This window comes from Delphinapterus leucas, chromosome 10, assembly GCF_059928025.1.
Source record: "Delphinapterus leucas isolate spDelLeu-1000000601 "Yukka" chromosome 10, BTC_Dleu_Yukka2, whole genome shotgun sequence".
Taxonomy (NCBI): Eukaryota; Metazoa; Chordata; class Mammalia; order Artiodactyla; family Monodontidae; genus Delphinapterus; species Delphinapterus leucas.
Window position 1 is genome coordinate 33,950,719 of NC_143138.1, and position 9,594 is coordinate 33,960,312.

General features: G+C 59.3%; 1 protein-coding gene across 2 annotated transcripts in view; it reads right to left on the reverse strand.

Moving 5' to 3' along the window:
- FOXP4 (forkhead box P4) overlaps positions 1-7,897 on the reverse strand; it is a 52,837-nt gene extending 44,940 nt beyond the window's left edge. For both annotated transcript variants that reach the window (XM_089918766.1, XM_089918768.1), the window contains exon 1: positions 7,382-7,897. The gene's annotated coding sequence lies outside the window, so the exon portion shown is untranslated. The remainder of the gene's footprint in view (positions 1-7,381) is intronic.
- Positions 7,898-9,594: the final 1,697 nt, after the last annotated feature.

Sequence of the window (9,594 nt, forward strand, 5' to 3'; positions counted from 1 at the left end):
AGGCAGGTTCCAGTCAGCTGTGTGACCCTGGACAAGTTACATCACCTCTCTGGGCCTGGGGACCTCACCTGTCAAACAAGAACAAGGAGGTATGTGAAATGGCAAAGCACAGTTCCTCAGTCAGGGTCTGGTGACCACCTAGTTCTACTCTGTACCTGCCATAATCCCTTCCCAGACTTCGGATGTCTTCTAGAACCTTCTTCCTCCATCTTCCATGCAGAAGGCAGAGTCTGGGCTTCCAGGTGTCCTTGGCAATGCTGAGGGCTTGTTCCTACAAATGCCTGACTTGGCAGCTGGGCAGCTAGGAGGTACACACCTATGCTCTCTGCCCTACATTTAACGGATTAGCCCTGGTGGGTGCAACAGATCTTAAATGCCTCTTCTAAAAAAGACAGAACTTTCACAAGAACAAAATCTTGACGGCTGACACGTTCCTAGCCTGGTCCTTCAGTGTCCCCCTCACCCAACTAGGGTGTGTATATGTGTGTGTCTGTGTATGTGACTCTGTCCACAGCTCTCCTTCCCCCAGTTCTCCTCTCCAAGTTTCTCACCAGCAGCCCCCGCAGCACAGAGTCAGGGTCATGGCCAAATTCCCAAAGGGTTTGGTTTTGCTGATTTACCGAGGGATCAACCAGTGCCCAGGGGAGAGGAAGCCCCCGCCCCCACCCCCCAGTGCCCAGCTCAAAAGGGTGAATCTCAGGCAGTGCCCAGTCCATGGGTATCCATCCAAACCAAATTGGTCTAAAGGGCCCATAGCAGTGGTTTTATTTTAGAAAACAAGTGAAATTTAAAGCAAAGCAGAAAAAGATAAATGGGGAAGGGGTGAGGCTGTCCTGGTGTGAGGGGGAGGGCGGAATGGTGGTACAAGCGGGCCAAGCTGCAGCCCGCCTCGCTGAGCTCTCTCTCCCAACGAGATTCAATTAATTGATAACAAGAAGCATCAAATTAATTTCTGGAGGATGTGAGATTCTGATGAAGGGAAATCTTGTAGATGGGGATCGGGTGGGAGGCGGCGGGCAGCGCCCCCTCTAATCAGGCTCCGCTGCCTAACTGAGGAGAAGGAGACTTGCCTGGGCCGCTTGGTCGTCTGCCCCGCGCTCCACAGCGCCCCTTTCGGGCAGGACACGCGGAGGCAGTGAGCTCCGGATGCGTGGAACAAAGCGGGCCAGTCTCCTCTCACCCAACGCCCAACTCCCTCCTCCCCGCCACCAGCCCACAGCTGCAGGGAAGGGCGGGGGCAGGGAGAGTTGAGTGTGGGTGCTCCCTCACCAACTGCACAGTTATGAAAACCAGAGCCCAGGGAGAAGACTGTCATGCCTAAGGTCACAGAGGGAATGAGGAAGCTGGTAGCAGTGCGCTTACTGGTGCCCCTCAAGGGTGAGTCCCAGACCCATGCGACCCAGATGGGCGAAGTCATCCCCAAGTTCAAGGAGGTCAGCACACAGCGTGGGAGACCCTCCCTGTAGCTAAAAGATAGAGGCCACCCGCCCCCTCTTCCAGAGTTCCCTGGACCCCCAAACCCCAACATCTTAGGGCCGAAGACACCCGGCGCGTGCGCTTCCCCGCGCCTCGCAAAGATGTGCTCGCGGAGGCTCAGGGTAACACTGGCCGGGCTAGTAACCCAGAGTGAGTGCCCGCAGCTGGGGGGCAAGGACCAGGAGCCCTGGCTCTCCTGAGAACCCTGGAGGCTTCCTAAAGGAAGGATTCTCCCAAGTGGACCAACTGTGCACCCTCAGCATCCGACCTTCACAAGTGCCTCTGTGCCTCCGGCTCCAACCCAGAGATGTGGAAGCCTCCAGAGCACTGCGCCCAAGCACTTACAGTAGCCACCACTCCCTCGGTCTCCTGCATATCCTGAGTTCCCACCTCTCCCCCAAATTCTCCTCAGCTGCGCCCGCCCTTTTCTTTCAGGGTGTGATACACATCTGCCCAAAGAACCCCCTGAAGGAGTGAAAGGAGGAAGTATATGCTACCCTCTTTTGGACCAACTTCTTTTGGCCTGGGTCTCCTGGAAGCCTGAGCTCCAGAGCTGGGAAAATGAATCCCACGGAGCCCGCCCTCCAGCACACCCGGTTGAAGAAACAAGAACAGAAGCCCCTTCACCAGCCCACGAGCCATTTTCCCTTCACACAGCTCAGCCCTCCTGAAGGCTCTCCTGTGCCGGCTGTGGAGTGTGAGGACCGGAGCCTGCCTCCAGTCACCAGAACCTGTGGGAAAGATCCTCACTGGGGCACTTGCTCCATTTCTGATTTTCCAAGTTGTAAGCGAGCCACCTCTTATTAAACCTCTTCACCTAGACTCCTGTGGGCCACGGCACACAGCAATGGCTCCACAATGTTTGTGGAATGGAGAGCAGGAGTCCCGGTCCCCATGCCCGGATCCACCCTGCCCTCCTGTCACCACCATTTGTCCCTCCCTCGTTGCCGGGGGGAATTCTGGGTAATTTCCACCCGCTGACCCTGCCTACCTTGAACAAATGCAGAGGGTCACTGGTCTACACACCTCACTTTGTTACTGTCTGAGGAAAAACCATCTCCCCTCCCCTCCCTCCCATTTGCACCGTAGCCCAGGTCAGGTGCCATCAGAAAACTCCAAGTAGGAGAGAAGACTTTCCCCATGTCCTGCACCACCAACGACTCCACACACCCTCAGGTCCCCCAGCTTGGGAGGCTTCAGCTGGACAGAGGATGGGGCCTGGGGAGGTGGGCAGAGCTGCTGGGATTTGGGGAACAGGCTGCATGGCTATGACCAGGGCTGGGGAGAAGAAAGGCACCAGGCTGCACTGGAGCAAGGGACAGCCAGGTAAAGATCCTGGGAGGAGTCATCCTGGGACAAGGAACAAAGGAAGGAAGGGCATCAGCCCGGCCCAGGCTTGAATGGCTCACTCCTTTGAGGGACCAGATGCTTTGACTCTATGGCTCAGCACCCTGTGGCCTTGTCCAAATGGGCACCTTTTGTGCTAGGAGCTCTTCATTTCCAGCTCAGGCAGGCATGCCCCGAGTCCAGGCTCTGCACAGGGCCCACGAAACGCCATCTCACAAGACCACCGCGTCTGCAAGCCTCAGGGTTTGGAGCAGAGGGTTCCTGCTGTAACCCCAGCAGGGCAGAACTGGCCGTGGGTGAAGGTGTGCATTTCCATGGAGAATCCAGGGAGACAATGTTGAAAGAGGCGGAAACTTCACACTCAAGGGAAGTTTCTTTTTGTTTCTTTAAGATGATCCATCCAGGAGTAGGTCCCAGATTGATGTGAGACTGCCTGCCAAGCTTGTCTTCCATAACGCTGGATAAGCCAGGGTTCCAAACCATAAAAAGTCTCCCTTTTTGGAGAAAGGTGGTGCCGGCCATGTTTCCTCCTCTGTGTTCTAGGGAACTATCCCTCTCACTTTTGCTTCCATGAGCACCTTAGGATGTTGTGGGGAGGGGGGATGACTGGACCTTCCAGGGTCATGTGCAGGTGGGAAATGTCAAGTTCTGAGCCCAGACCTTCCCTTAAAGGGAAGACAGGAGGAGGAAACCCAGCCCCCTCGTTGGAGGGCTGAGGGGGACGCAGGCCTGAGCTTTTGAAGAAGGGATGGGGAGTGGCAGGCCCTCCCATCCCCTCCTTTCTCCCTTCCCCACAGCAGAGTCTCAAGGCCTACCGGTTACACTGGGAGTCCTAGGAGCCCCACATGTCAGTCCCAGCCCTACCACTAACTAACTGTGTGACCTCAGACAAGTTGCTTCTTCTCTCTGGGCTTCATTTTCCAAACCCCTAAAATGGAGATTAATTTCCAGTATTCAGTCCAGCACGTGGCCTGGCGGTGCTGGGAATCTAATAATAAAAGCCACCCCTTGGTCAGTACTACCCTGCACCAGGCACTATGCTAGGTACTTCATGTCTGCTCTTCCGTCCTGCTCCCAAACAGGCTCTAAACGGCTATCACTGACCTACCTTACACATAAGAAAACTGAGGTTCCAATAGCTTAACTAAGTTCTTCAGAGACCCATCACCACTGGCAAGTTCCAAAGGCTTTTCCCCTGTGACCCATGTTCTGCCCTGGGGAGGCCTGAGTTCCTTGCCCTGGGTTCCAGGTTCTGGAACCAAGTCATAGGAAGTCATTTCAGCCGTCGGAGCCTCAGAATCCTGTCAAAAACAGTGCCTGCCCTGCCTTGGTCTGGGAAGCTGGGAGATTTTGAAAGGAAACTGTGCGGAGCTCCTTGGCTGGAAGAAATGATTACTTTGCACAGTTTGGGTTATTAGAAAAGTAAAGACATTGTGCCTGCTTGGGATGGGCATGGAGGGGTTTGCATTTCAGCTGGAGAGACAGGAAAGCTGCCAAGGCAGTGGGGCAGCAAAGGTTTAGGATGCAGGGAAGGAGGGTGCAGCTCCTCCAGGTGTGGAAGATCAGGGAAGCCTTCTTGGGGAGATGGCCCTTCCCCGCTTGCACCTCATACCTTTCCTCTGAAACAGACACGCTGCTCCCACCCTCCTCTCTCTAATGTGATATCTTATCTGCCTCTCCTACCCTGACAATGTGCAGACCCCAGCCTTCACTGCTTGGGCACACCAGTGCCCAGCCTGGGACCTGCCCAGACAGAATAGGGGCTCAGCAAACCTTTGGGGAATTAATGGATTAAAGGATTCCCCCCTCCTTTCCGGCCCCTAAGGAAGAGGTGTGTTTGGAGTAGGGGCCCAGCAGGATATGCACATTCCTGGCAAGAAGGGATCTACCTGCCAGCAGCCAGAAAGGAAGTTTCTGGCTAAAGGCACAGGGAAGGAGGTTGGGGTAGGGATGTCTAGGTGTGAGAAGTGTACCTACACAGAAAGGGACAGGGACAGGTCCTTTTTCAAGTTAGGCCCAACCTGCCCTCCCCCCACCCCCCAGCACTGGTGTCAGGCCTTTCTCCCCGCAGGGCTCATGGGTTCACCAACTCCATAACTCCTGCAAAACCTGCCCAGGACTGGGAGAAGGACAGAAAACCCCACCCAGGGGCCCAGCACTTAGTGCCAGGAGAGAAGGTTCCCATGGTCCCCCCCCAGTTTAGTGTCAAAACTGGGACGGGGCTAAGGTAGTGTGGGGGGGGATCCAGGAGAGATTCACATCTTACAGGGGTCCTGAGTTGGCGGGGAGCACTCTCTAGAGCCACCTCCTCCCCCTGCCACGCTGCCCCACTGATGAGAGGGGGAGTGATGCCAAATGGGGAGCCCCATGAGACATAGCCCTGCTTTTGAGAGCCTCAGATCTAAGGGTGCCAGAGCGAGCAAGCTGTCCAGGTGCCCACAGCACAGTCTCAGGGCCCTCCCTCCCTCCTGCCAGGTGACAAAGAGCCCCAGAACCCAGGCAAGACAAAGTTAAAACAAAAATAAAAACAAAGTAAGCCTGTGGATTTCCCATCCCCTGCAGCGGTTTTCTGCCAGGTTGGGCAGGGGTTGTCTGGGGCAGGGGCTGTCTGAGGTGGGGGGCTCTCCTTAGGGCAGCTGGGGCCTGGCCAGCTTGTTGGGCCTTGGGCCCCTGCACCCACCCGCTAGCTCACCAGGAGGGTCATCGGCTTGAAATGCCCAGCGCCAGCAGCGCTCAGTCCCAAAAGTGAGCTTCTGGGTTCAAATTCTTGGTGTCGAGGTCTCCATTACCCACTGTGCTCCACAATGGGACTGGTCAGACCCTCCCGTGGCTACAGGCGGTACAGATGATCCCACAGCTCCTTCCTTCTGGGTGGGAGAAGGGGGCACCCAGGTGAGCCTCCAGCTCCGACCCTAACTGCCTCTCAAACTGCGCTCCCAAGGCCCTCAATCCCAGACCCAACACAGTTCGCCCTAGGACAATCCAGGCGTCCGCTTTAACACGGGATGAAGGTGCTGAAGTTCAAGTGAAAACCCGCATTGGCCAAAATGCTCCTGGGCTTTCTCAGCCACCACGGGGATGACAGCTTCAGACTTGGGTTTTCTCCTCCGGGTACCCCACCTCCAACCCCTGCTCCAGGCTCCGAGGTCAATAAGCAGGGAGACCCGGCGCTGGGGTGCGAGACACGCGGTGATCTCCAGACGCCTTAAACCCCAGACACGGAGTGAGCGAGGAAATCAGTCAGGCGGGGGATGGCAAGAGAGGCCCGCGGTGCAAAGGGACGAGCCGGGTGTTCTAAGGGCTCAGGGTCTCCGCGCTCCCGTATCCTCTTCCCCTAACCTAGACAGTCCGGGTGAGACGCCGATGGGTTCACGAGGTCGCCCCAGTTGGAAAGAAGGAATCCGCAGCCGTCAGGGCCTCTGACTCAGAATCCGCCTCCCGCGAAATCGCATCCTTTGCCGGGGACGCCGGGACCCCAGGTCGCTCAGGGCGCCCCGCATTCTAGCGCCTCGAGCTGTAGCTGGGCTCAGCTCAAGTTAGTTAGTTTGGCGTTGATGGGGAGTTTAAGACTCGAGAGCTGCCGAGGTGACCGCCTCTCAAAGAGAGGTGTCTGCCAGGGGGCTGTCCAGGGGAGAGGCCACAGTCCTGGATCTGAGGGGGGTCTTGCTTGGTTATCCCGGGGCACTCTTCCCTGGCGGCCTCCGAACCCTGCTGCCGCCCTCTCTCCCCACTACATGGTGAGGCGGGGCTCTCCCCAAATGGAGTGAATGAAGATATCGGCCGGGTCAACCCCCCACCCGTCAGCACCGGCGCACAAAATCACAAGGGGCCGTTTCCAGACGCTCTCAAGTCCCCAAGAAGTTTTCCGCTCTATCTCCCAGCCGACCCAGGTATGGCGGAAAGGCGCTGACTGGCCCCGGAACCTCCGGGGTGCGACCCCAGCAAACCAAGTCCCCTCCTCACCTAAGGCGACGCGTTGGATAGGACCGCGGTGCCCCCCCATCTATCTGCCTCCGGCGCGTCTTGGGGAGTCCTGGACAGACTGGGGTTAGGGGAGCCCACTTCACCACTTCCCTCCCCGGCTCAGGAAAGTCCGGGCTGGGAAGTACTCTTTGTCTGACTCGGGGCGGGGGGGTGGTCGCGCCCCCAGACACCCCATTCCTCGCGGCCAGGCCGGGAGGAGGCCGGTCCTAGATTCTTGCGGGTAGGGCGGGCCATAGTAGCCTTTCCAGCCCCCCCAACCCCTGCCGACCTCCTCTGCCCACCCCCCCGGCGCCGCGCCGTAGCCCCCACCTGTTCCCCAGGCAGCTCCGGGCCACGGGGGCCTGAGCCGGGGCGGGGTGGGTGTCGCGGCTGCGCTGGGTCAGGGCGCCGCAGCCGGCCCCGGCTGGAACAAAGTGCGCCGGCCTGGGCCCGGCTCCTCCCGGCGCGTCTCCCGCGGGCAGTTTGCAAACACAAAGTGAGCCAGTGAGCGGGCGAGAGAGTGCGCGAGCGAGGGAGTTGGTCTGGTCGCCGGCCCAGCCCCCACCCGCGTCCCCGAGCTCGGCCAGCCACCTACCTGTCCGGCCCGGCCGCTCCGTGCGGGCTCCGGCCCGTCAGCCCGCGCGGGGCATGGGGCTCGCTCCGGTCGCCGCCCGGGCCCGCCGCCGCCCGCTGGGACTGCCCCTCCGCGCCGCTCGGCGCCGCGCAGCTCCCGGGCGTCCTCCCTCCGCGCCGCGCCGGCCGGCCGCCGCGCGCCCTACCCTCGCCGGGGCATCGCACTTTGGGGGCAGCTCGGCTTGCTCCGGCTGTGCTCCTCCTTCCCGATCCTCCCGCGACGCTTGTTCGCTCGCTCGGGCGCCGGGGCTCCGGGACCCCGGCGTCCCCGCCCCCGGCCCAGCCCTGGTTCCGGCCCGGGCTCCTCCCCGCTGCGCCGCCGCCGCCTGCGCCGCGCCCTCCTCGCGGGCTGGGGGCTACGTCCCGGCCGCCGGCCGCACAGTCCGGTCCGCAGGGGCGGCCGGCTCCGGACTCCGAGGGGCTGCGACTGAGCCCGGGCAGCGAGTGGCTGCGAGCGGGCGGCGCGCGGGCGGGGCGGGAGGGGGCAGGGAGGAGGGGGAAGGAGGGAGCGCGCGGAGAGCGAAGGAGGAGGGAGCGAGCGAGCGAGCAGCGGAGGGAGGGAGGCCAACTTCTAGCGCTACCATAATTCACCTAAAGCAGGTGCAGCAACTTTCACCCTGCCCGGCAGCCAAGTCGTGAGCGAGAGGAGACCACGTGGACCAAACTTTAGGGGTAGAAAAGGTGGGGATCTGGGGAGAAGACGTAGGGCTGCGATCCTGTAAAAAGGAGGGGGGGGAGGTGGAGAGACCCCAGGGATTCACACTGGCCTTGCGAATCCCTTGGCGCGCTTTGCAAGCTCCAGCTTTTCCCTGGAGTCTGGAGGTACGGCCAAGCCCTGCTCCCACACGGTTCACTGGTTCCCGGCGGGCTGCGCCCTATGCAGGGAGTGGCCGGGGGGCCCAGAGCGCGGAGCCGGTGTCCTTCCTCCTCTCCCTTCTGCGCCCCACTGCTTGGGGCTGGGGGTGGGCTTTTGAACCGGGGGGTGGGGGAGGTGGGAAGGCTCCTTCTGGGCTTTGTGAACGGTCACCCCGGGCGCGCGCCGCCTCCCTCTCCGGAAGGGGAATTTCCCATAAAGTGCTCTGCGAACCGGTGAAGAAAGGGCCCAAAGCCGGACCCACGCGGGCAGAGCGGAGTGCAAAGTAGAAGCAATTATCCGGACAAATTAGATTGTAAACAAAACTCAACGTCTTTTGCCTGAGGGCGGGGTAGGGTGCGGGGAGGAATCGGAGGGATTGTGGCGGTAGCCAAGGTGTGTATTTGGGTTGGGAGGGGGAAGTCTGGATGAGGAAAGGCCCCAGATCCAAGGGGGAGGGCTGTGCTGGTAGCAGGCGCCCCACTCAGAGACCCGTGGAAACCTGAATAAATCCTTCCCCCCGCCTTCCACCCCCAGAACATCTCCGGTCTGGCTCTGTGTGTTGCAGTGGGGAGGGGTGAGGGACACCTCAGGGGTTGTCAAAGGAGTGCCCATGACCAAGGGAGGACCCAGCTGTGGGGGGAAGGGCAGGAAGGCCGTGGCTCTAGAAGGCTCTCCTGCCCCAAATCACCCGAGGCAGGTGGAGACGGGCAGACACAGGATGATCCTGTGGAATGTGAGCTGGGGGTGCTTCAGGGATTGGAGCTTAGGATATACCAGGGCTGTGGCCTGGGGAGAGGGGATTTCTTGGAGGAGAAGCCTCTCCAATGGGGCTTGGAAGAAAAAGAGAGGAGGCTCCCCCTTGGGTTCTCCATCCCTTATTCCATCCCTTTTCTGTGGGTACAATAGCCAGAAGGAGCTGTAATGCCAGTGCTATCTGTCCAGGTCTAGATCCTCTGTATTGCCCTACACAGGGCAGGTGTGACAGGCATATTCAGCTTCTGCTGGAGTATTTCAAATAGCTAGGTGTGAAATTGTTGGGAGGAGGACCCTAAGCACCATTTATGTGGATACCACAGGGTCCTTTCCAGTGTAGCCAGAGCAGAAGCAATAAGAATAAAATAACCACAGCTAACCTTTGAGTCGTACCACATGCCAGGCATAGGACTCATTTCATCTTCACAATAACCCTATAAGTAGATAGTACTATTACCTCCATTTTACAAAACGGTTAAGTCACTGTCCAGGCTTACCCGGCTGGTAAGTGATGAAGCAGGATTTCAACCAGAGCTACTTCTGTGAGGCCTTTAAAGCAGTACTGC